This window comes from Pelodiscus sinensis, chromosome 6 (genome assembly GCF_052426305.1).
Source record: "Pelodiscus sinensis isolate ZL-2025 chromosome 6, ASM5242630v1, whole genome shotgun sequence".
Taxonomy (NCBI): domain Eukaryota; kingdom Metazoa; phylum Chordata; order Testudines; family Trionychidae; genus Pelodiscus; species Pelodiscus sinensis.
Genome location: NC_143057.1, coordinates 87868404 through 87895640, shown reverse-complemented (window position 1 = coordinate 87895640; position 27237 = coordinate 87868404). Strand labels below are relative to the sequence as shown.

Here is a 27237-nt window from a genome sequence, read left to right as displayed (position 1 = left end):
CTCAGATGAACAGTTACAAATACCTTCACTGTATCCAATAAAACATAACATTAAGGAAAGTTGTTCATGGTTTTTAGTGCCATTGTATTTGTTAGTCTTTCATTCATGCTGTATTTAAAAATGTCAACATCTGAAACATTTTTAAGTGAGAATATTAATTATTCACTTTACCAAAGGATGATAGATCTCGCTGGTTGAAATCCTACACCACTGTATTTGCTGGGTATTGTGCCTCAAGGACAAATTACAGCACAAGTCTGTTTTCTCTTAAAATAGCCATACTTACAACATAGCCACAGAGGCATGCCTTTCCTAGGTCAGCTGATTGTTTTCAAAGAAGTGATAGAAGCTGCAGCCTTTGTGTGAATGAGTTCTCTTTTACAGGGTATTCATTATGGAGATCATCTGTCCTACACATGATCATCTTAATTCAGTTACATAATGACCCCTCTTATTTGCCATGCACAGAGACGTTTTCAACATCCCTTCCTTGATACATTACTCAGTACTTGTGGACCCATCAATTTACAAACATAAGGGTGTTGATTTTCATACTAGTTGTATGTGTATGTTTTGCATCAGAGGAGCCCCATAGGAAATTTGATCCGTAATGCTGAATGTGTATCTTTGCAAATCCAAGGTCACTCCCAGTCTGCTAGGATACCTAAAGACTATCCTGTAAATATCTACTTTTTTCATTTTATTAGTGATCATGTGCAAACCAGTAACAGAATTTAATTTTTATTGTACTTCTGGAATGCAAGAATATGGCCTTTCTGAGGGGTCATTAAACATAATTTCCTAGACCTCATAATTGTAAGACTGGGATAAAAAATATGGATGCCTGCTGGTTCTGCAGTAGACATGCTGCTACAGATGCTGTGGGAATGCTCTGGCTGAATGATTTGGGGGAGATGATGTGTTCAAGTGTTCTCTTGATCTTCCAGGTGACTGGAAAGCTACTTGTATAGGGGGCAATTCCAAGATTTCTGGCTTATGTATGCTCTCTCTAATGTCTGAAAAGCTAATGCTGGGGAAATGAAAGACATCAATGCGTTGATGAAGAGGAGACTTAGCTGATGAACATTTTGTCATTGAAGCTTATGAAACTGTTCTATGCGCAAGATATCTCTCAAATATTTTGAAAGTATAGAGTCTTTATTCTTTTTATGTATGTATGTATGATATGCGTGATCTATATCTGTTACAATAAACTCTAAAGTTCTGCATCACACTTCCATTCTGCATGCCCTTCACACATCCACTACTTCACACATCCTTCTCTTGTTCTTTTTCTCTGACAATTCTTTCTTTCTAGAGACCCTGAAAACATTTAATCTTACCTAGAAGAAGTGGCAGGATATGATTTTTCCCTAATCGTTTATGTGACACAAACAGTTAACTGTACTTGTTATCACACTAGCCAATATTTGGCTGATACTATGATTAGGCTTATTTAAGTTGAGGCACTGAAGAAAATGGAAGAAGTCTTATACAAATAGGTCCCATTATCAGTTCATAAATCTTAAAACTAATTAGGATAAACAGTCATGTGATGGGGTGTGGCAACCTCGCACTGAACCGCAGAAAGTTGCCGTGAGCACGTCCAGCTGGGCCAAAAGAGTGGCCAGGTATAAAAGCCCAGGGAGTCACTCAGTCTGAGTTGACTTCCAGAGGGGAAGGAGCTCAGGCCAGAGTTCCTGATCAGCCTCTGCAGCACCAGATGCAGCAATCCCAGCAGCAGCAGCAGCAGCCACTCCAAAAGCAATGACCCTGGCAGCAGCAGCCACAGCAACAGCCCCGGCCAGGGAGGACATCCACGAGGGTCGGACACACCAAACAATGCCCCGAGAGCTGAGCAGAGTGCCAGGGGTGGTAGGAAGTGGTCCAGGGTGGAGGATTGTCCAGGAGCTCAGCGTGCTTCTGCTGGCATCCCCGCTGAACAGGCAGTGAAATCCTCCACTGCCAAGAAAGCCCTGGGCTGGGACCCAGTGGAGCGGGAGGGGCCCAGGTTCCCTACCTCTCCACCCAACACCAATCCAGCTCCCTAGCTTTCAGGGAGGCTTCTGTTGGACTAGGTTTGTAGGCCATAGTGACCCTGAGAGAGGGGAGTGAGTTTGTGACTAGGCCTTCAGGGTTGTATTTACCCTGATTGAGGGAACTGTGTTTGGGACTACACCTGCAGGGCTGTGTTTACCCTAATAGAGGGAACTGTACTTTGGGACTAGGACCGTGAGGCCATACATACCTTGATAGAGGGGACTGTGTTTGGAACGAGGCCAGAAGGCTGTAGGTACCCTGGTAGAGAGACATTTGAGGTCAATCGGTTCTACGGGCTGTATCTACCATGCAGAAAGCAGGCATGGACCCCGACTGTGTTTCTAATTAGTCAAGTGTGCAAATCAGTCTATTTCCTGTAAGATTACTATAAAACTAGAATATCCAAGATCTTACTGATTTTTGTGTTTTACTACAACAAGCTACTCATATAGATGAACATTTCTTGAATGAATCATTCAGTATATTTAGCATATATAGGTTTTGCTTCCCTATGAGTTGCAGAGTTTTCAGTTCATATTACAAAAGTAAAATTGTGGTGCTGGAATACATCAGAAGGACTAGCCACAGGGTGATATACTACTCAGTATAAATAAGGTCAGAATATGTCCCTTGGTTTGTTAGTGTTTGAATGCAAAGTCTGTGATTAGGTGGGCACAATAAATACTGATTTTTAATATGAAACATTTTCTATAACAAGAATTTGATTTTTTTTTTATTTTTAAAACCATTTTCAGATACTGGTTTTGGAATACAGTTATTAAAGCAAGTATATTTCTGTAATTTGTACATTCAGTCTTCCAAAAAAATTTTGATCTGACAATTAATTGAATGAAAAAACATTGTATATTTGTCCTTCTTTGTTCCTCTCACATTATTAAAGGGTATCAATGTGGAGTAGGATTTAGTTCAACAGTGTTATAGATCTTATTTGTTGAATCGTTCTTATATGAAGCATTGCAAAATAAAGAATATTTGTTTTAAACATACAGCATGGTATTACCCCATTGATGACTGCAACAGCAAAAGGTGTGAAAGTAGCTTTGTGTGTACGTGTAGTTTTTATTCCATACACAAGTATGTGAATAACACTCAGTAACAGCAATTCCCTGTTGAGGGGCATGGGATATTTCTGTCTCACTGAGAAAAAAGGGTTTTTTTTTAAGTAACATCTGGAGACTTTTGATCTTTCTTGCTTCATCAACCTTGGTTCCCCCCCTTGACCTCTTTTCATCCTTAGAATCTACTATTTTGTGTCTTATCACTCAGCTGCCTACAATTCTTAGATCACAAGATACATTGTTCCAGCTGCTTTGATACTTCAGATTAGTGGTTGCACTATTTGGGGTAAATAATTATTTCCTGGTTTTCTTCTGTATTTCAGTCTGATTAAATAAATCATCAGATTGTTGCCTGTTATACCAGTCTTTCTCTTGCTGGAAATTACTGCAGGCTTCTCCAGTCCAAGGTTGCTTTAAAGAGCCCCTTAGTCTGCCTCAAAGTCTGTGTGAGTCTATGAATCATTGTATGAAAATATTGGATTGAGTTTCAGGTTTCTAGTCCTTGCTGGTTCATTAAATCTTTTGTGGTACTGGTAGGGGAGAAGGAGAGAATCATTGTTTAGCTGGATAAATATAAAAAGCGTCAAATCCAGATGTTCTGAGAGAGACTCCAGACAGGCTTTTGGTACAATTTCAGAAGGACAAAGTGAAAGAGGCCATTGGGATTATTGCATATGTGACTTTCATTTGGCCTCTTAGTCCTGAGGGCAATCTGAAGACAAGGTGATAAGGAATTGATGAACATATTATTTGGGTGTACTCTGTCATGCAAATGTATGTCGTCAAGTATCACAGTGCCACAGGACTCCTCGCCGCTTATGCAAATGTATGTGCACACTGTCTTCAATATCAATACATACAGTATGTTGGGTTTGTAGATTGTGAATAAATTGTATGAAAATGTTACCTTCCTTTCAAAGCAGAATTATCCACGGCTAATGTTAATGAATAATACTTAACTTATTCTTACTGAAATCTTTTCTGCCTGGTTTGTAGTATAATATTTGAATGTTTTCTCATTCATAGTTAGTACAGACTGACATGATTCATACTCCTTTGTCCTCAAGGTTTTGGCTTCAATCTGTAGAAGTTTGAGCAGACAGAAACCTTCTTAAAAGGGAACAACTATTGAAGAACATTAGACAAAACTAAAAGAACATACTGGACTGGGAAGGTGAGGCTCTTGTGTGAAGAATAAAGCATGAATAACTGCATCAGCCCATATATGTTTCTTTGGGATTTTCCTTTTTATTGTAGTGTTGTATTCATATCCTCTGCATTAATTCAAAGGGGGTTTCATTCTACTTAGCTTGGCACGTGGGAAACAAATCTATTATTTTTCCAACATCAGGGATCGAATTTTCCTAGCTCAAAGTCAGTGAATAGATATTCATATTTGTTGGGGAAAAACCAGCTTGAAAAGATTTAACAGCTCCCCCTCCCCCCCCTTTTTTTTAAAGGAAATTGCTGTAGGGCAGCTCCAATCTCTCATTATTGTGAAATTTTTATTCACTGGAGTGTGTTGAGGGACAGAATCTCCTCCCACTATCCATGCTGAGAGGCACCCTATTTTGAAAGTGCTCTATGGGTAGCTGAGTAGATATTAATCATTATGGTATCTGAGCACCTCACTGGAACTATCCATAGAGTGAGGTGCTATTGAACATGAGCAGAATCTATTTCTTAGTGTTTGAATTCAAGGTCTGGGGTGCGGTATGCACAATACAGAGAGAATATAATATGAAATTGTTTTATATAATAATTTGCCTTATTTTTATTTTTAAAACCATTTCAGATACTGATTTTGGAAGCCATTTTTTAAAAGAAAGTATATATGTTTAACTTCCATATGTAGTCTATTAAAAAACTAATGGAAATTAAAACAATCAGTTTTATAAATAAACCACTTTTCTCCTGTTTCGATTTCTGTAGGCTTCTGTTGCCTCTCCACTGGTGTTACAGTCTGACCTATTAAACTAGAAAAAGCTGGACTTCAGCTGGTTGAGTGTGCTGCCTAAACCATTGGGCAATAACTTATAGAAAAAATATGTAGAATTAACTTTGTTATTTTTAAGCAGTTACTGATAATCTCCATCTGAGAAGACATGCAGATTATTTTTTTAGTATTTTTAAATGACCAAACAAAAATATTTCAGCAAAAAAGGCTTTCAGACCTATGGTGTTTTTCCACCACATAAGGATACTATTACAGATGTTTGTGATTATAATCTTTGCAAATAATTGTCAGAAAAATTCATCTGATTTCCAAAGACTGCAGAACAGCAGATGTGGATTTAAGTTTCAAACAACAGTATCCCTAATCACTTACATGTGGACACAAACAAAAACAGAACTTGAAACTCAGTGGGAAGTGACTGGATGCTTTGTTAGGCTGATTTACAGTAGAGAGAGCATTTTCACTTGACTGCTTTTCTCTTTAGCCCTTTTTAAAGGAGAGCTAATGAAAGAACAATAGAGAGGCCTCTCTTAATTTTATACTTGACTTTTTGTGGAAATCAAAAAGCCTGTGGACCAGCCGAGATGGTAAAACCTCATGAATCTCCTCATCTCTCTTCCTTTTAATTATTTATCAACACTAAAAAAGATGTTGGAGAACAGTTCTTTTTTTTTTTGTCAGCAGCCTATTTTCAGGCAATGATTACCAGTAGCCAGCTTTGCCCATAAGTGATCTTAAATTAATGTACAGCTACTATATAGTAATACTGTAGATAAGGAATGAATTTTTCCTTTGGTCCAATGTGGAAACTCTGAGCTTATTAGAAAATCCTTTAGAAAGATTGTTTCAGCAGTGCACATAAATTGAGGAGACTGGAGGGGGAGGGAGGAGAGGAAGAATATATATAAGGCCCTACTTCAATTGAGGGATGAAAAAACTATCAAAAAATTGCACCTGAACTACAGACAAACCATGGAAAATCGAGGAAAAGTAATGAAGTCCATTATTACTTTTCTATCATTTTTTGCTCTAAGCCTCCTGGGGCTGAGAGTGGGGGCACTGTAGTCTGCTGCCCAGGGCTGCGAGTGAGGACATCCAATGTCAGAATTGTGGTGCAAGCCTAATATTGCAGAATCTGCAATTTCCACAATATCATAAGTAGGACCCTTAAGGTATATGGCATAATTCGCACTGTCAACTCCAAAGCTTCAAAAACCTTTTAAATGAGTCTGACCACTACACGTTTGATTTATTTTTTTTAAGAATTCCCCTGCCCATCTTTATATCCTTCCCCACTTTCAGGTCTGAGGAAGCTACTAAGTGTGGAGACGGGGACAGCTGCATGATTTGTGTATGTTGGTGTGTGAGTGTGCGCGCGCGCACACACGCACAGAGAGCCTGGTGTTACGGGGTATGTCTACACTACGGGACAAAGTCAAATTAAGATCCATAACTTCAGCTACGTTAATTGTGTAGCTGAAGTTGAAGTAGCTTAACTTGGCTTTTGGTGCTGTCTACACTGCAGGAAGTTGAAGGAAGAATACTCTTCCTTCGACTTCCCTTACTCCTCGTGAAAGCAGGACTACTGGCATCGACCGGAGTGCCCCTCTCACTTCGAATTAGCTGTCTTAACTAGATTGCTAATTCAAACCCTGGAAGATCAACAGTGGCAGCTTTGATCTTTCTCTGTAGTGTAGACTTATCCTCAGAGAGAGAGAGTGAAGTAGCTGCTGTTTTGCTGGTCCCAGAATGGAGGAGGAGGAAGCAATGCCTGCCTGGAGCTGCCAAGTTCTTTCTGCTCCCACCTTCCACTTTCACTCTTCTAAGAATGGTGTTGATTCCAGATAAGGAGGAGAGAGCTCTGCCTCCTCCTGTATAAATTCTTGATTGGCTGTTGTATCCTGGGGGTGGGACAATGCGGGAGACAACCAATCAGAATGCGGTTTCTCTCAAACAGAGCTGAAATTCATGAGGGGACTGGAGTGTCTTTCTTCTGGGGGCCAGCTCCCACCCTGGAGAAATAGACTCTAGCCCTGTCCAAATTGACCAGTTCTTCACAAGTCACAGAGTTGGCAGCACTGTAATTGTTCTGAATGAGTGCTTTGGACTACTATTAGACATGCAGAAATTGTGACTTGGTTGGATTCTTAGAATAATTACAGTATGAAACTGCAAAGTACAATATTAGTATTAAGTGTGTGTGTGTGTGTATGTACACACACAGTAAATTCCTCATTTAACACGTGCTCACTTAACACATTTTCGTGATAGCACGATTTTTTTTTTTAGGGAACTTTTTTGAATTACATGACTGTCCCCAGAATAACACGATTTCCCCTGCCGGTCCATTGCTGGTGGCTGCACGGGGCTTCCCCCGCCTCCTTGCAAAGCGGCGGAGGGTTTGCCGCGCCATTCCCTGCTGAATCCCCCTTCCCGGATGCCTTGCCCTCACTCCTCCACCCCCGCTTACAGGCTGGCGGCTGGGTTTCCCCAACTGGCTCATCGCTGACGGCTGCGTGTGGCTTCCCCCATCTCCCTGCAAAGCGGCGGAGGGTTCGCCGCTCGCCGTGCCATTCCCTGGCACACCCGTCACAGGGGCATACTCCCAACCCAATCCCCAACCCCTTTCTTCCCCTTCCCTTCTGTAGCCGAGTCCCAGGTTGGAATGACGGAGGGGGCCCCACTGCCCTCAGCCTTTGTCCACCGCTCCCATGGTCTAGGTCCTTGGACCCCGCTCTCAGAATCCTGCTGGGTCGCTCTGAAACCACCGCTCCCGGGCCGAGTCTCCGCTCCTGGGTCCGGTTTCCCCTGGCTACGGCCGCCGTATCCTCCGGCTCGCCTGTCCAGGGTGCTGTGCCCCGCCGATCTGGTCGGGGTTCCATGCTCGCAACTTCCCCGGTCCTGGCACCAGCACCGGTCACTAACTGCGGAAGGGGGTCGAGAGCAGAGCCTCCTCCACTCCCTGCACTCTTCCCCCCCCCCCTTCTGCCCACCCTTCCTCCTTTTAAATGCCCCGCGCAGCGTTACTCTGCCTGTGTCCGGCGTCTGCCCCGGCTCCCTGCTCTTGGGTACTACCACCCACCGGTTTCCGCCTGTGCCTGCGCAGCCTTGCTGCAGGCTCGCTCAGGCTTCCCCGCCGCTCCTGCATTCCTGCAGCAGTCTATAGCAGTCTAGTCTATAGTTTTACAGTAAAACTCCATTGATCCGGCATCTAATGCTCTGGCACTCCTGATGGTCCGGCACCATCGGGAACCCGGAAGTGCTCTGGGCAGCCGGACAATTGGAGGTGCTCTGTGCCCAACTTCCCCGATTCAGCTGCTGCTGAAACTGACCAGCGGCTGATTCTAGGAAGCCCGGGGCAGAGCAGCTGGGGGGCTGCCGGGTTGGTCCCATAGCGCTGCCCCTCAGCGCTGCAGGACCAACCCGGCAGCATCCCAGCTGCTTTGTCCCAGGCATCCCCAAGAGCAACTGAGGTGCTGCTGGGTTGGTCTCGCAGCGCTGAGGGGCGGCGCTACCGGACCAACCTGGCAGCACCCCAGCTGCTCTGCCGCAGGTGTCCCCGATTCAGCCGATGCTGAAACTGACCAGCAGCAGCTGAATCGGGGATGCCTGGGGCAAAGCCGGACTATCGGAAGGGGGGGCTATGAGGGGTCTTGGGTGGCATCCACCCCACCCCAGACCCCTCATAGGCCCCCCCCTTCCGATAGTCCAGCATATCGGATAATCCGGCACCCCCTGGGTCCTAAAGGTGCCGGATTATTGGAAGTTTACTGTACTCTATAGTCAACTAATTTGGAATTTAGGCAGGACATATTAACATCAGACTAATACTATTCCAGCAAAAAGTGCCATAGGATCATTAGTGAGCCATGTTTAGGCCCTCAGTTTTACATCTTTTGCCCAAAACACCACCACCTGTTATGCCTGGTCTTATTTGAGCACCAAATAAGAGAGAGGATAGCCATCTAGTAATCATCAACATGGCTTTCTGCAGTCACTGAATTTTGGCTTTTCAGGTCCACATGCTAATTAGAGTCAATCAATCCTGTTTCTAGATCTAGAGAGAGCAGCTCAAAATGAACAAGTGTTGATATGCTATCAGGGCTAGCGGAGCCTCCATGGGTGAGGTTTTTTGGATTGGTGCCTTTAATTCAAGGGTAAATATCAGAGACTGATGATTCCATGAGTTAAAACTTTAGAAAAAGAGGTGGGTCATAGAATAGCAGCCAATTTTTTAGCTTTGGTTATTTAATGGATTACTTTAATGATTACCAGTTTTGTTCATCCCTTCTGAAGAACCTGGCATTGGCCACCATTGGAGGACAGGATACTGGGTTAGAGGCACCACTGGTTTGACACAGTATGACCATTCTTATATTACAACCACAGTTACTGTGCTTTAATACTGATTGATGGGCAAGCCTTTAAAAAGTTGTTTGATCTGCTGAATGAGGAAACCTACATACATAATTGCTATATAATTTAATCCTTAATTTTAAAATTGTATCTTCCATATATCTTCACAGTCACATAAACCAAATAAAACCTGGTGATGCAGTATCTTCCTGAGTTGGCAGAGAAAAACCTAGTGCCACTACAATTGCTTAGTTTTAACAAGCTGTAGCTGAGTAAACTTAGTAAGATTGTCATCTATTTCACTGCCACGAGTCAGAATCTTGATGGAAGTACTGAAATTGTCAAAATGTATGTCAGTTTTGTGTTACTTTTTGGGAAAGCTGTGAGAAGCAGCAGGATCCACATTTCTTCTGATTTCAGATAACTAACAATAGAAAAGCATCCCAAAAAGGGGTGAGAGGGATGAAAAGAGTGACAGAGATGGACCTCTTTTCCCCTTCCATCATACCCCACCTCAACACTTTTCTGGAACTTTGGGGCTTTTCAGGAGAGAACAGGGAAAGAGAATTTTTCTCCCTTCTATTTATTAGTGCACTGAACTTCAAAATTTGAACCTTGCTAGTGATTAACTGATATGAAATAGAGAGTCACACATCAGGGTCCACAGAAAACACTCTTATAGAATTCTAAATACTTTCCTCATCTTAGCAGCTGGAATGACAGGGATGCTAGTCTTCTCTTGATGATCTTGACCCAAGACCTTTCTTACCCTGACTGTCCACCCTACAAGTTCATCTTTTGTATCTATTTCTAGCTATTCAGTTTAGCCTTCTGACATGTACATGTCTGGCAAGTTCTTCAAACCTTGATGATGACAATAAACATTTATAAAGACAGAAACCTAGCAAAAACACTACTAGGGGAAAGATACCCAAAAATTGAAAGGAATTTCTGAAGTAGTTATTTTAATTAAAATGTTCCAAAGGCCATGATCTTAGTATACATCTCTGTGACATTAGTTTTTCATGTTTTTCTTTCAGAGTAGATGCCTTCATGGGTAATTATTTGTTTTTCAAAAACAAACAAACAAACAAACCTAATGATGTCCAAAACAAAATTCCTGTAATCAACATGTTTTGTAGTTTTTACCTTTAGTCTAGAATGACTTAGAGGTAAGTATTTTTCATTAAACGTGACTTTACAAACATTATAAAGTCAAACATTGTTATGGTTTTATGTTTAATACATTGAGATTTTTCTGCTCCATTTAATTTATAGAGGAAATATGGATTATTGTGGATAATTTGCTGAAGTGCATACAGTACATTTGTAAAGCTAAAGGTGTTGAGAATGTTCAACTGAGAACATTGTCTGCCAATTTTTTCTCAAAAATGTGATGCCAGAGTTGTCAGCAGAATGAGGTCACAGAATGAGGTATTGTAAAGATCTTCTTTGAAAAAAGTACATATTAAAGGGACACCCATCAGAATCTGTTGGAGAAGTGGCCTCATAATTGTAAGAATCTTCTCTTCTATTTCACTACTTTCATCAGAAACTTAATTTTAATGGCTGTTTTGTGCATGGTTAGCAGATGGAGCACAAGTTAAATAGCATACTAACCCACTCCTCAGAAATAAACTCACGTAACTGGTGATGGGGGCCCCAAGCAAAGAAGTAAACAGAAACGTAATGTTAATTTTAACTCCATTTAAAAACATGAAAAATATCAATATTTGTTTAATAGGAAAAATATATTAGCAAATATGTTCTCAAGCCAAAAGGAGAGAATGAAAAATGGAGTCAATATTAAGAACTCTAAAGAGGACTCCAAAAAGTGGCTGCTGGAAGATGAGAAAAAACACTTGAAAAAATGAAGGTTTATTTTTTTTTACTCTTGCCATCCAAACAGATAGCTCTTTGTGTTTTGACATCTTCTTGATCTCTCTCACTTTTTCCAGTAGAAGTCTGGAAATGTCGTGGCCTGGTTTTCAGGAGATAAAAGCTGGCTTAGGGGATGAAATGAATGTTATTTCTTGGACCAACTACTAGAGGTGTTGAGGGTCATTGCTGCTGATAGCACTCTGCTATAGACCTTAACCCTGTTTGTGCCACCTTTACATGTGTTTGAGCTGCAGTGGCATCAGAAATATTCACTGCAGTGTCATTGCCTCTTTGCCACCTCACCAGCACATTCTTGGAGTTCTTCCTATTTAAACTCTCTTTGGCTATGTCTAGAGACTGCAAGCCTCTTTCGAAAGAGGCTTTTTCGAAAGTACCTTTCGAAAAAGCCTCTTTCGAAAAAGAGTGTCTAGACTGCAAGCAGTACTTTCGAAAAAGCAAGCCGCTTTTTCGAAAGAAAGCAGTGAGTGAGTCTGGATGCTCTCTTTCTAAAAAGCCCTGTTGGCATTCAAGAACGCCTTTTTTCGAAAGAGCACTTTCAAAAAAAGGCGTTCTTCCTCATGAAATGAGGTTTACCGCCGTCGAAAGAAAAGCCGCGTTCTTTTGCTTTAATTTCGAAAGAACGCGGCTGCAGTCTAGACGCAGGTGAAGTTTTTTCAAAAAAAGGCTACTTTTTTCGAAAAACCCCCTGAGTCTGGACACCGCCCTTGAGTTTTAGTACCTTTTCAGTTGAAAGTATAGGGTGAAATCCTGGCCTTCTTTGGAGACAATGGTAAAACTCCCATTGATTTCAACATGGCCATGATTTGACATGGTGCTTTAAAAAGAGGCAAGTGAACAGTTAACAGTTTTGTATGCAAAAGCAGGAACCTTCTGTTTTTTTCTGAACTGGAAAACGAGTTTGTGATCCAGAGTAACATACCCTGATTATAATGTGTCCATCTGTAGAAAAAATACCATGTCAGCTTTGTAAGAAAAATTGAGAAACCGTTAGACTCAGGTTATCTCAGGGTTTGGCAGTTGAGAATCAGCCAACAGCTGTACTTTGCATTCAGTCCCCGCAGGCATTACAACAAGGAGAAGATTTCAAAGAATTAAAAACAGCATTTCCATTAGGCTTTAAAAGTTTGGGATCAGATAAACATCCCCTTTTGGCTTTCAGTGAAAAATTCCAGGAGGCCAAGAGTGAGCTCATGATTTCCTACATGGCATAGTGTGCTGTGGAATTTCCCTTTTTTTTTTTTTTTTTTTTAAGGTGGTGGGTTTTCTACTTGGAAAAAATGTTTCAACATTGGTTGTTCTAGTTCTTAGGGTTCGTTGATTGTGCCTGTCAAATTGACTGGAATGACTCACCACTGAGAGTACCAACCTCAGGGTAGACTGTCAAAAACAGTACAAATTCCAAACTGGTTGTGAGTTCTAAACTTAGAATTTTTCCAATCAAGTGTGAACTCCTCAAACACTATAGTAGCCTAACTATGGAATCACAGACAGTCCTCTTGGGCTACTTTGCCACCCAGGCAAACTTGCCTTTGTGATAAATGGTCCCTTACACCAAAAATCAAAATATTCAGGTTACTCCCTGTCCCAAAGAGCTAGTTATTCACCTTACGTAAACTATGCCTTAGATCTCTCACCAAAGACAATGCTTGTAGCCAATGCTAAATTTCCTAGTTAATGTAGCCAGTTTATTAACCAGGAAAAAGAAATGAGTGTTATTTATTAGGTTTAAACATACATAAGTGAGTTTCAAAAAGTGGTAGAAGCCACTGTGACATATAAGCTCAGTGTGTCTTGTCAGGATAATCCAAGCTAAGCCCCTTGGGGACACCTTGCTTCTGCTGAGAAATGTACCTTCCAAATTCCAAGCTGAATAGTGATACTGATCCTTCTGGTTAGGGATTTTTATTCCGTTCCTCCAGAGTTCAAAGCATGATGGGCCAAGGTTGAGTTGCCCTTATTCTATGGAAACATTATTCTGTCATTTTGAAATTTTGAATCTCTATTTTTGGCTGGCCTATAACATACTAGTTCAGCTTTCAAGAAACTTTTATACAGGAAAAGTAAAGAGGACCAACAGTATTTTTAACAGTTAGTATTTATTTGGTAAAAGCAGAGGAAAGTCAGTTTTGGTGATCTGCTTTCCCTGAATCTGGAGAATGTACATGTTTTGCTGTCCTGTAATTGTCCATCTCTGTGGGGGGGGGGGGGGGAGTGAATATAATCACTGGAACAAATATTTTAGTTAGTGAGAAAAAGAGTAGAAATTTAGAAAAAAAATGTTTTCACCAAGAGTTTATAATGTTGTAACAATTTTTTGCCAGTTTTACAGAATGTAATTAGAAGAATTTGAATGTATTTCCAATTGTTACTTGACATAATGGGACTTCAGAAAGAACTGAAGCATGCTGTCATAACCTGCAAACAGGACTATGTACTTTATCTCTTTTTCTACTTTATTGTTTACTTTGACAATATGTTTTATAAAGCTGATGAGAGCCAATAAAACACAAACATTTTATTTATTGTATTACCAGAACAGATTTTGTAATTTTGCAAAAATGAAGATGATAGTCTATAGCATTGTTTAAACAAGCTGGCTTGAGAGTCAGCCTAGAATGACAAAAATTGAAAAGGCAAAGAAAAGGTTCTTTGTGGTGCACAAAACCACAGTTTTAACATATTTCTTAGCGGCTGTTGAATTCCCACTGTCCCTGAGGTTGGCTATTTCACTGTGTGCAAAATGGAGTACAATTTTAACTCCTACCAAACAGTGGCAATTTTACCTTCTTCTGGCTGGCATAAAAGAAATACCACTTAATGAGTTGGGAAGGAAAGGCTGAATGAGAGTTGGGCTTGCTCATGATTTCCAGAGTTCTGTGTAAACTGTGGGAGGTTTTGTACATGCAGGAAAACTAGAGAGAAAAAACTGAATAAGGTTCTTTTTTTTTGTTTAATTCTAACTGTAATATTTTAATGATATAAATGAAAAGCCGCTTAGCTTTTCTTAGTATCTCTATTTCTTTTATTTTAACTTTGAATTACATTTTTTAGGAAGTTGTAATAAATACAGTATCTTTTGTCTTTTATTTGAAATAGATTAATTCTCTTTAGCATTTGAAATTAAACATTCTTAATTTGCTCCTCATATTTACTGTCAGTGAGAGCTGAACAGAACATTTCTCCCTTAACCATGAAATGCCAGGCAAGGTTGTATGTGTATGTGTGTATGTTCTGCAACTTTACAAGAAACTAGAAGATTTACCCAGCATTGCTCGATTAACTCAATTAACTCAATTAATTAACTCAATTAATTTGTTTTTTTGGAAAATAAAATGTACATACTTCATTTAAATCCTTGCTCTGAGGTGGGGCTGATGATGAGGGATTCAGTATGCAGACTGCCCTGGAGAGAGGACAACTCCAGCCCTCTCTAACCACAGCAGCTTGGGACCAGATGAGAAGCGCCTTTCTATGACCACTACAGCTCTAGCAGGCACAGTTGAGGCGGGGTTCATATCCCTCTGGCTGGGACAGGTTCAGGTTCGTCTGCCCTCTGTACCCCCAGCCAGCATGAGGAATGCAGCTAACTGTGCACTTTCCCCTCGCTTCCTGGAGAAGAGGAATAGCCAATAGCGTTACTGTGTGAATTGGGGAGTGAGGTGGTGAGAGAACTAATTCCTGAATGTGGTGTTTGTGGTAATTTTATTTTTGCAACTTACTTTTATTTATACTTATAACAATTGGGAATTTCAAAGTTTCGAATAGGTGAAAAATAATTATATGGAAATTGAACAAGTCTGGATTTTTTGTTTAAGGCTATGTTTACACTACAAGATTAGGTTGAGTTTATTGAAGTCGATATTTTAGCACCCAATTTTGTAAAGTCAAAGTTAAATGTACCCACTGTACACAAGAGTTCGATGTAGTGTGTCCCCAGTAGGGTAGCTACCGTTGACTTTGACAGCGATGAATTGTGGGTAGCTAGCCCACAGTTCCTGGCATCCCTTTGCATTCTGGGTTAAGTACCTAGTGCCTGATGGGACAAAAACAGTGCAGTGGGTGGGTCTTGCTACATGCTATCAGCCTCCCATGGTGCACTTATCTACTCCTTCCTCCCCTGGTTGTAAGCAATGGGCAAACAAACTTTTTGTGACCCTGTTCCCCTGGTTATCTGCATAGATGCCATAGCAGGGAAAGCATGGACTCCATTTAGTTGCAAAGTGCTGTGGAAAGTATTGCAAACATCTCATGCATATGCTGCGGTATGTCTAGAGCCTTGCCAATAGTCATGTGAGTGAGGGAAAATTGTGAAGAGAGCACAAATACAGGCATGTATGAAACTCTTGAGTTGAGTCACTGGCAAATGCTGCCAGCATGCAATCCTCTTGACACAGTGAAATGCTAGTTCTGGTGCCATGAGACAAGCAAAGACTGGTGGAAATGCATTGTGATGCAGGTATGGGAAGATCAGTGGCAGCAAAACTTTTTCATGTGTAAGGCCATTTTCATGGTAGTTTGCGAATGCTGTCCCCCCATCATAAAGTGCACAAATACCAGAATGAGACTGAGTCTGACCGTGAAGAAGCGAGTGGTAATTGGCCAGTGGAAGCTTGCAATGCCAGATAGTTGCTGGTCAGTTGGGAATCAGTTCAGAGTGGGAAAAACTACAGTGGAGGTTGTTGTGATCCAAGTAGCCAAAGCAACCAACACCCTTCTGCTACAGAGGGATAGTAACTCTGGGAAACATGCAAGACCATAGTAGAAGGCCTTGCTACACTCGGGTTCCCCAACTATGGTGGGGGTAATAGATGGAACACACATCACTATCTTGGCACTCAACCACCTTGCCTAAGAGTACATAAACTGCAAGGGGTACTTCTCAATGGTGTTGCAGTTGCTGGTGGATCACAAAGGCCCTTCCACTGACGTCAACATGGCATGACTGGGAAAGATGCATGATGTATGCAGTTTTAGAAACTCAAGTCTCCTCTTCAGAAAGCTTCAAGATGGAACTTTCTTCCCAGATCAGAAAATTACATTAAAGGTGTTGAAATGTCCATAGTGATCCTTGGAGACCCAGCCTACCTCTTATTTCCATGGCTCATGAAGCTGTACACAAGCAACCTTATACCACAGAAAGGAGCAATTGAACTACAGGCTAAGCAAGTGCAGCATGGTGTGTGACCAGCTGGCTGCCGCACTCTAATGATAGAGGGCGGATATGCTGGACTCTGGGTGACCTGGTCAGCCTTACCTCAGTCCTCAGAAAAATCATGGAGGGGACACTCAAGGAATCCATTTGAAGCACTTGGAAGAGAGGAAAGTGATCAGGAATCATTAACATGGATTTACTAAGGGCAAATCATGCCTGACCAACTTGATTGCCTTCTAAGATGAGATAACTGACTCTGTGGATGTGGGGAAGTCAGTGAATGTGAATATACCTTTAGCAAAGCTTTTGATATGGTCTCCCACAGTATTCTTGTCAGCAAGACTATGTCTACACTACGAGCCTCTTGCGAAAGAGCAAATGCAAATAGAGCGCTCATTTGCATGTCACGGTCTGTGACGGGGCGAGGCAGCCCCGCACTGAACCTACAGGGCCCAGCCAGGATTACCTGGCTGCAGAGGCCCCTCCCCCACAGCCCTACCGAGCATGCCCGGGCTGCAGCAGAGCTATAAAAGCCTGGGCCAGGACTCAGGGGAGGCAGCCGAAGGAGAAGGACTGGAGAAGGGAGCTCTCCCTCAGCGGTTGCCAGGGACTCCAGGAGAGGCCGGAAGGAAGGCGGAGGCGAATCGGTGCAACCCGGAGACTGCCTGCCGAGGGGACGCCGGCCTGGAGATCACAGCCAGCTGGGCAAGTCCAGGGGAAGGAAGCCCGGGGGTCCAGGTTGGAAGTGGCCCAGGGCAGGAGCGGGAGCCGCCGCTCCCGGCCCGAGAACCTCGGCGCGTTTCGGCTGGATGGCCCCGCCGAGAGAGTGACCCGGTACCTGGTCACTCACAGGACCCTGGGCTGGGACCCGGTGGAGTAGGGGGGGCCTGGGTCCCCCTACCTGGGGTGTGCCCCCGCTACAACGACAGACTGCAATGTGGACTCGGCCTTGCTTAACGGGCCAGCTATAGACTGTTTTGTGGACTCCGGCCAGGGGGCCTTAGCCCTGCTTAAAGGGCCAGCTATAGACTGTTTCGGGGACTCAGGCCAGAGGGCCTTTGGCCTGGCTTAAAGGGCCAGGGGGAGACTGTATCACAAGGGGTCGGGGACCCAGGCGGGAGGGGCCCGCCACACGGTCTCATTTGCATTTCTTCCTTTCCCTTTTGCGCAAGAGGTTTTTGTGCAAAAAAATGTTGTGTAGATGGCTCCTTTTTGCGCAAAAACCCCTTTTGCAGTTCAGCAGAAAAGGACCTGGGGATTACAACGGATGAGAAGCTGGATATGAGTTAACAGTTGCTCTTGTTGCCAAGAAGGCTAATGGCATATTAGTGTGCGTTAGGAAGAGCATTTCCAGCAAATCTAGAGAAGTGATTATTCCCCTTCATTCGGCAATGGCGAGGCCACATCTGGAGTATTGCATCCGATTCTGGGCCCCCTATTACAAAAGGTTGTGGACACGTTGGAGAAAGTCCAGTGGTGGGCAAGAAAAATTATTAGAGGGCTGGAGCATATGACCTATGAGGAGAAGCTGAGGGTTTTGGGTTTGTTTAGTTTATAGAAGAGAAAAATGGGGAGGGGGGGGGGGGGATTTGATAGCAGCCTTTAACTACCTGAAGGGAGGTTCCAGAGAGGATGAAGAGAGGCTGTTCACAGTAAGGATGTTAAAGATTAGTCGACTATCTGATAAGCATTTGCTTATCAGATAGTCTTTTGACTAGTCGACTAGTCGATATCTCCTCTCTTGCTGCCTCTATATGAGAGAGGTAGTAAAGGTGGGGAGGGTTACTTCCCCTTTAAAACACCTGAAGCAAAAGTCTGTCTTCCTCACAATAGTAATCACACTTACCCCAAGCTCCTACCCTGTACTCCTTTTCTGTTCTTGCTTTGTTACCTAAAACACATGATTTCTGAACAACAATCTTTTTATTGCTTGTGTCCGGGGGAAGGGGGAGATTTACAGGCAAGCGCTCTGACTGCTGGGACACCTTGTTAAGTGCAATATGCATCACTCATAAAACTGTCTTTCAAAGCCTCTCTGATTTGCAGGGCCCCTTGCTGTGCTCTCCCTATCGCTCTGATGTCTGGCTACTCATAATTACTGGCTAGGTGTTGTACATCAAATTCCCCCTCCCTTCTCCCATCTCAACCATATAACTTTCCCTCCGACTCTCACAAATATTATGGAGCACACACAGCAGGCTACCACTACAATGGGAATGTTGTGTTTGCTGAGGTCTGGTCTAATCTAATCAGTGGCGTACAGAGCCTTCACTTTAAACACCCAAAAGTACCTTCTACCACTTGTGGCAAACCTCGGGCCAGCAAATCATAGTAGGCCTTCTGGGCCTCAAGTGTCCAAGAGCATCAACTTTCACAGTGCTGCACCTGCTATACCTAAAGTTGACAATCCAAGGTAGAATTTACTATTACTCTCGACAAGCACGAGTACTAAAATCGACTTTAACAGTCCTTAAAGTGGGTGGAATGGATGAGATGGTGTGAACTCATTGTTTAGAAGATTGACCTCATGTGGTAAATTCAACCTAAACTCTTACTGTAGACCAGGCCTTAAGGAAAGGAAAGCTTTACTGTTGAACTTGTATATCTTTATCCCAGATAGTTTGTTTTGGCTTCTTTGTAAAGAAAATTTTGTAACTCAATTTAGTGGTGTGCCAGATGTTTATTAGTTAATACACTCAACGGGATCTCATATTCACAGTGTAGGTCTGTTAATGCCTCAGCATTTATTCTCTTAAATTTTGTGGGAGTAACGAGGACTGTAAAATTTTAATCTATGGCTGAAATTCTACTAATGATATGTAAAGATATGCCATAGCGACAAGGAGTCCTGTAGCACTTTATAGACTAACAGATGTATTGGAGCATAAGCTTTTGTGGGCAAAGACCCATTCCGTCAGATGCATGTAGTACAAATTTGACACCATCAGCTCAGGATTAAACAAAGACTGTGAATGGCTAGCCAGTTACAAAAGCAGTTTTTCCTCTCTTGGTGTTCACACCTCCAGATCAGCTGCTAGAAGTGGGCCTCATCCTCCCTGATTGAATTTACCTTGTTATCTCTAGCCTGATTCTTGCGTGCATATTTATACCTGCCTCTGGAAATGTCCACTATATGCATCTGACAAAGTGGGTCTTTGCCCACGAAAGCTTATGCTCCAATACATCTGTTAGTCTACAAGGTGCTACAGGACTCCTTGTCGCTTTTGCAAATCCAGACTAACACGGCTACCCCTCTGATAAAAGATATGCTATAACTTTTTTGGATGGGATATGATGGTGGTGGAATTATGGACATTGATCAATATTTTATTATAGTCTCATCTGGGTTTCATTAGCTGTAAGTTCATAGTAGGTACATTCAAGTGAAGGATTGTATCAGTTAATATTATGTGTTCCTTGTAAAGAGAAGTGCAAGTGTTCTGTCTATTTTTTCTCCCAACAGATATAACTTGTAAATTATAACACCACTGTTTTCTTTATGTTGATTTGACTCTGCATACATATATGAAATACATTGGTGTAGAAAAATATAACTTCAGATTTTGTTTTTATTTTTTTACTGTCATGTATCTTACCTTGTTAAAAGACACTTAAATTTATTTGATCTCTGAGTGGCAAAACAGAGGTGAAAATTCCACATAATAGTTGACAAGACATTTTAAAATATTCACTGTACTCCTGGAGCTATTAACGTTTTCTGTTGTTGAACATCCAAACTACTTTTTTGTTGGTATGTCCTGTAGAGTTCTTCCTCTAATAAAAAAAACTTTTTTTGTTTGTTTTGCTATTGTTTCGGAAGCTTGCCTTAATGACAAATATGCAGCAGTGAGGTTTTTTTTCTTTGTTTTGCACTGTAGTAGAATGATGCCAGAAAGATAACCCATTGAAAAAGTTACTTCTGTATAGTGTGGTGTAATTTTAGAGATTAGGGCTAATTTTTTGTCATCAGACTTGCATGAAAGAAATGCATTTTCTTCATCTATTATATATATTGAAGAGTTCGTTTGTGCAAAATAAAGTCATACTTTGCAATTACCTACAGATATCAAATTTTGCATAAACAATCCTGCCACTTAAGTAAGCTGAATGCATTACTTTCTACACCAGAGTATGTTGATTGAAAGGTTTAAATAATTATCTTTTTATCAGAAAAATGTAATGCCTATTATAATTATAGTTCATAAAAATATTTGCTAACAAAATTAAAATTGAGTTGCCTATTCAATTGTCATTTTAGTGCAAAGAAAATTATTACTGTTACAGATCACAAAATAATTCTAATTAGTTACGGAAAGAGTAATGGAAGCTTTACGAGTTTTATTTAGATTTACTATGTATGGTAATTATTTAATAAAATGAATAATGTTTGAAGTTGAAATCCTACAAATTTAAAACTGTTCGTTTACTTCCCTTTTGCAAGGACATTAATAAAAAAAACTCCATTACATGCCATTTTGTATGAAGAAAATGCTACCTGAAAAGGACATTTTAAAATAGAGGATATACCTGTGTTACTTTCTTCATTTTGCACAATATACATAGTTGTTATATATTGATCTAAATTCCTATTGTGTAGAAATTCAATATACATAGCTATGGTGACCATATTTTCTGAACCAAAATTAGGGACACATTAGCCATGCACTGTAACCCCCATTAGCCATCCCCCCCACCACAAGAAGTCCCACTTCTGGAGGTAGTACTCCTGGGGTCAAGATGGACACATAACTAGAAGTAAAGGGTGTTGTGTGACCCCTCTAAGAACTTCTCCCACTGTCGCCCTACCAATAGGAATGGGTTTGGTCCCCATAGAACCCCCCCTCCTCCCCGATGCAGCTATCCTACAATTGCATTAACCCAATTTGCATTGCATTAACTTGCGGGGAGAGGCTGGGGGAAGTGTTCCCTCTAAGATTTCCTCCCATGAACAGAGTTAATTTTGTCTTATGCACCAGTATTGAGTTCATGTACACTTGTTTGGATGTGTACCTGGGGCACCGAAATTATTAATAAATATCTTTTAAAACCTCTCACTTTTCCCTTTGCGGCCATGTCTCCTCCCCTCCCCTTGCCCCATCTGCTCCCCTGGTGCCTGCTGCTCCCCACTCCTCACCCTCCTATGCTGTCCTGGCTCCTGCCCTTCTCACTCCCCTCCCTTGCACCAGCCCTTCTCTTTCTCCTGTGTCCACTCCTTTGCTAGCCCCACTCTGATCATCTGTAGCTACCTCTCCCCATCCCTTCTCTTAAAACATCCCTCTACCCACCAGCTCTGCCTCTGTCCTCTGGTGCCCGTTCCCCCCCCCCCCCCCCCCCACTCTGTAGCTGCCCTTCTGCTTCCCCCCACAATCCCCTGGCACCTGCACTTTCCCTGACCCCTGCACCTTCCTGGTGTCTAACCCGTCCCTGTGCCCTCCTTGCTTGCTTTCTCCCTGGTGCCCCCCCCCCCTTGCCCCAGTTCTCCTCATGGCCCTCTGCGCCCTCACACATAACTTGCTCTATCCCCTGCCTTCCTCATGCCAACCCCTCTTCTCCCAGCACCCACTCTTCCCCCTCCCCTTCATTCCTCTTGCCCCTATTGTCCCTCCCCCTCTCCCAGCATCACCCCGTCCCCTCAATTCTCCCATTCCCACTGACACCTTCCCTCCCTTTCCCCCCTCCTGCCCTTTTCCTCATTGTCTCCTTTTGGCCCCTTGACAGTTGTCTCTCCTCCACCCTGCCTCTTGGTGCCTGCCCCTTTCTTCTCCTGCCTTGCCTCCCTCCCCTCAGCACAAACCCCTCTCCTCACCCTCGCTTTCCCCTGAGTTTTCCCTGGCCCCTTCTCTCATCTTCTGCCTTCCATGTGGACAGCAGTTTGCAGGGCTGCAGCCAGGCTACGGTGCTATTTTTATTACTGCCATCCCTGCCCCACCTCTCAGGGCAGGACCATCTGCCGGGACTGGGGCAGAGGCTGCCCACAGTGCTATTTTTAGTACTGCGGTACGGGTTCCTGAGGGCTGCCCGGACCCAGATTGCGGTATTAAAAATAGCACAGTGGGCAGCCTCTGCTCCTGTCCTGGCACTTGCCGAGCCTGAGTGTGCCCCACACCGCAGCGTCCCAGCCGGGCTTCAAGTGGCTCTGGCCAGGGCTCCAAGGCAGCCCATAGGAGGAGGAGGCGGTGGTGCCGCTGGACCGGGACCCTGCGTGGAAGAGGAGGGAGGGAGGGAAAGGGGAGAGGGAGGAGCTGCATGCCACAGGAAGCTGGAGTGGCTGCCCTACGCGCCCTGCTTGGGGGGAAAGGGAGGAGGCTGTTGCATCGTGCGAGGAGCAGTAAGTAGTAAGGCATGGTGCTTCTTCCCGCAAGCTGGTGTCCCCATCAAATAGAGAACTGTTTGGCGGTGCTTTCCAGAACATTTCACTACTTGATGGGGCACCAGGACAGAGTGTTTAGATTTGGGACAGTCCCAGAAAAATCGGAACATATGGTCAGCGTATACATAGCCTTAGTACAAAACAAGATGTTTGGGTTTCCACTAATAGTAACAAACATACATGCCCTTTCTTGTTAAGATTGTGAATAGGGTTTTAAGTTCATATTTCTTCCTGATGTAGAATCAGTTTGTACTTAAAAGTTAGGCCAAAATGCTGCTTCTCTACCAATGCATGAATAGTTAAAATATATGAAAATTAGGTGTCCAGAAGCTTGCAGAGTTATACCTAAAGTCACATTCATTGTTTGGATTAATTATATTTTCCCATTTTAGAAGCTTCTTTGATTTTTTCATAAATGTCACCTACATAGAAACATTAAACTTAAATGGGAATTGGGTATCCAAATCACATAACCATATTTGAAAACATCTGCATGAATGTTAATGTGATAGAGGGAAATGGCAAAGGTATGATATTGAGCATATTTAGTGGTTTATGTAGTACTCCTTCACAAATGCTTATTTTATTTTTCATGGTTCATCAATGGCTTGGAGCGGTATCCAGAGTGCTGCTCCCTCCTCCTCTTTTTTTTTTTTTTTTTTGTGAAATAGAAATTTCATACTAGTGGAACATTAATCAGGTGCAGCCTTTTACAAGCAAAGTTTTAAAATCCCAGGGACTATTAAGAGATATAAATTGTAGGGTGAGTATTTTTGGTTCCATAATAGCTTTCTTACATTTCAAATTTTTCTCCATGTGTTGCAGCTCTTCTGAAGTGGTCAAGCAGATTCCCTTAAAGTGATCCTCTGAGTTACAACACAGGTGAGCAAACCAAGTGCAGATAGCATTAGCTGTTGTTTCCGTGTTTTGTGAGACCTTGAAGTTAGGAATTTAAATAGCTAACCAGCAACTTTTGTCCATGGTTGGCCCAGCCTGTCCCTCCCGTCCCCCCACAGGTTACATGCTGGCTCCCAGGGAGCAGGGATGGAAGGGGCTGCCAGCCCTGCTCCTGGGACTCCAGATGCAGAGCCCATAGCGAAGCCGCCTCCCCGAGAGCGGGGGTGGTAACAGCCTTTGCTGGTCCCGCTCCTGAAGAGGAAGCTTCCCTGCCACAGCAAATCCGCCCCCCAGGAGTGGGGCTGGTAGCAGTCTTTGCTAGTCCGACTCCTAGGGAAGCAGCTTCACTGCCACACTGATAGTGGGGCTGGTAGGAGCTGCTGGCCTTGCTCCCAGAGAAGCTTTATACTGCAGAGCCTGCAGCATGTGTAACCAGTATGACTTTTAGCAGTTACACGGTGACATTTTTAAACATATTTTTACATACACACTAGTAGATATTGAGATGTGTAATATTTAGTATAACTGGTATCTGAATATGAAATTACAAAATCCATGTATATAGGATAATGAATTATTTTAACATTTGTGAAAATTGTTCTGATGGAGCATACCTAGCAATGGGAATTAATGGGAGCTAAGGAATTTTAGCAAACTTGAGTTCCCTTGTAATAGAAACCTTATGTTTATTTCAGAGGTTCTTCAATTTTTATGTTGTCTTCTTTTAAAGATTTATCATCTTGTGGAACCTCTTCTCTCATTTCAAATCCCTTATTTCTCATGTGGCAACACAGGAGGACTACTCTTTTGAAAATCCATTTTTATTTAAGAAATTTTTGTAAGCATTTTAATCTAATTGTCAGCATAGATACAAATCAAGTCATGGGAGTGAAATGGACAAACAGCCACAATGCATCATCTTAATTCTCTTCCATATGTGACTTTAAAACAATGGTGCAAAAGAAATGTATTGTTCTAATTGGGGATTAACTATTGTTGATTAGAGGAAAAATTCCATGCACACTTTACACACCTTACTAAATAGGGTGACCATCTGTCCTGTTTTTACCAGGCCTGCCCCGTATTTAAGCTGTCTCCTAGGCATCCTGACTTTTTTTTTTAAGGGGCTAAATGTCCTGTATTTGCCCCCCGCCCCCTCTCCCTCGCCGCTGGTCTTTGAGTTCCCAGGTCAGTGTAGCTGCAGCAGCCTCCTGTTTATGGCTGGTGGTAAAGCATGTGGTTTGTGGAGTCAGGCAGCGTGCCAAGGGAGAAACCAGATAGGAGTGTCTTCCCTCTTTGTGCACCATAAAGAAGGAGAGAAGTTTTCTAGCCTTTCAGGAAGCGCTGACTACTGCTACTCCACCCCCACCCCCCTGCACTGGAACCCCTTTCTTGAGTGCTCCCACCGCTGGCTGCAGCCCCGTTCCCAGGCAGCCCTCCCCGCGGGACTGAAGCCGTTTGCCACCATGGTGTTCAGGCCTGCTTACCGGGTGGCCCCCACCCATCATAGGGCTGAAGCCCTTTCCCTGCTGTGGGTCTCAGCCTGGTTCCCGGGTGGCCCCACCCGCTGCAGGGCTCAGCCTCATTCTCGGGCTTTCCCACCCCCATGGCAATCAGCCCCATTCTTGGGCGCCATACACACACCCCCGCGCGGCGCTCAGCCCTATTCCCAGGGAGCCCCAGCCGCGGAGCTCAGCCCTATCCCAGGGCAGCCCTTGCTGCAGGACAGAAGCCCCATTCCTGGGCGGCTCCCTCCATGGGATTCAGTCCTGCCCCATCCCACTTCCTTCCCCCATCCCCATTGTGGGGCTGAAATCCTGAGTGCTGGCAGCCCCTGACCTTGGTGCCCCATATTGGGCTTATGGTCATCCTATTACTAAATCACATTTGACATCAGCTCACTGCTCTAATTTATCAAGATGATGGTTAGCATTGATGATCTTGACAAACTGGATAAAAGGTTTAAATAGAATGAAATTCTGTAAGGAGAAATGCAGAATTATACACTGAGGAAGGAATTGCACAACACAGAACAGGAAATGAGTGTCTAAGGAGGAGTATTGCAGAAAAGGATCTGGGAGTTATTGTGGATCGCAATCTAAATGAGAATCAACAATGTAATATTGTTGCAAATAAAAAGCAAACCCAGAGCATTCTGGGATGTATTAGCCAATGGCTGTGTCTACACTGGCAAGTTTTCCCGGACCGGAAAAACTTGCCAGCTGTCTACACTGGCCACTTGAATTTCCGGAAAAGCACTGACGATCTAATGTAAAATCACCAGTGCTTTTCTGGAAAAACTATGCTGCTCCCGTTCGGGCAAAAGTCTTTTTCCGAAAGACTTTTGCCCAAAAGGGCCAGTGTAGACAGCATAGTTCTGTTTTCCGCAAAAAAGCCCCGATCGCGAAGATGGCGATCGGGGCTTTTTTGCGGAAAAGCGCATCTAGATTGGCCACGGACGCTTTTCCGGAAAAAGTGCTTTTCTGGAAAAGCGTCCTGCCAATCTAGACGCGCTTTTCCGAAAATGCTTTTAATGGAAAAGTTTTCCGTTAAAAGCATTTCCGGAAAATCATGCCAGTGTAGAAGTAGCCAATGTGTTTTAAGGAAGACATAAGGAGTTTAGTTCTTCCATTCTGTTCAGTGCTCCAAAGGCTTCAAGTGAAGATCTGTGTCTAGTTCTGGGCACCGCACTTCAGAAAAGATGGATAAATGGGAGAAATTTCAGAGGAGACCAACAGTGATTAAAGAAAACATGACCTACAAGGAAAGATTATAAAAATCTTTGTTTGATCTGGAGAAAAAAAGACTGGGAGAAGCGAGGCATAACAACAGTCGCCAAATACATAAAAGGCTTTTATAAAGAGGGGTGATACATTCTTTTTAGCTGTTGAGGACAGGACAAGTAGTAACAGGCTTAAGTTGTAGCAAGAGAGCTTCAGGTTAGACGTTAGGAAAATATTTCTAACTGTAAGCATAATTTAAGCATTGGAATAAATTACTTACGGAGACTGAGGAGTTTCCATCACTGGAGGTTTCCAAGAACAGGTTAGATAAACATCTCTTGGGATGGTCTAGATCAGGGCTACACAACTTTGGAAGCCTTGGGGGCCACACATGATACCCACAGCACATGCTGAGGGCTGTGATTTAAGCACGGTTGCATATATATGCAAGTATTTGCAAATAGCTTCTTTCATACTGATGGGCATGAATACAAAGATTAAGGCAAGACTACACAACATACAGGCCCCACTTAAGTCAGTTCTTCTGATATTAATAAAATTCAATATTTAACCCATTTCCACCATATAACAGCACTTTTAACGAGCAATGACAGTTCAGCAAATTAACTATTAAAACACAACAGAAGGCCATAATATTGACTACTTTTTGGTTTGGCTTCACAATTTTAACAAATCAAATACAAATTGCCAATACAATATTTACTGAAATAGCACCTCTCCTACTCCAGAGTCAGGCACCC

General features: G+C 42.8%; 1 protein-coding gene across 10 annotated transcripts in view; it reads left to right on the top strand.

Annotated features, from left to right (window-relative positions):
- The window catches only part of LHFPL2 (LHFPL tetraspan subfamily member 2), a 211927-nt gene that overhangs the window by 84348 nt on the left and 100342 nt on the right, over nt 1-27237 (top strand). For 4 of the 10 annotated variants that reach the window (XM_006119133.5, XM_089779365.1, XM_006119134.5 and 1 more), the window contains exon 2: nt 23682-23738. The exons of 2 other annotated variants lie outside the window; for them this stretch is intronic. The gene's annotated coding sequence lies outside the window, so the exon portion shown is untranslated. Of the gene's footprint in view, nt 1-4186; nt 4294-23681; nt 23739-27237 lie in introns of all 10 variants that reach the window. 4 more of the 10 variants (XM_089779363.1, XM_075932325.2, XM_089779364.1 and 1 more) reach the window with 2 other exon arrangements.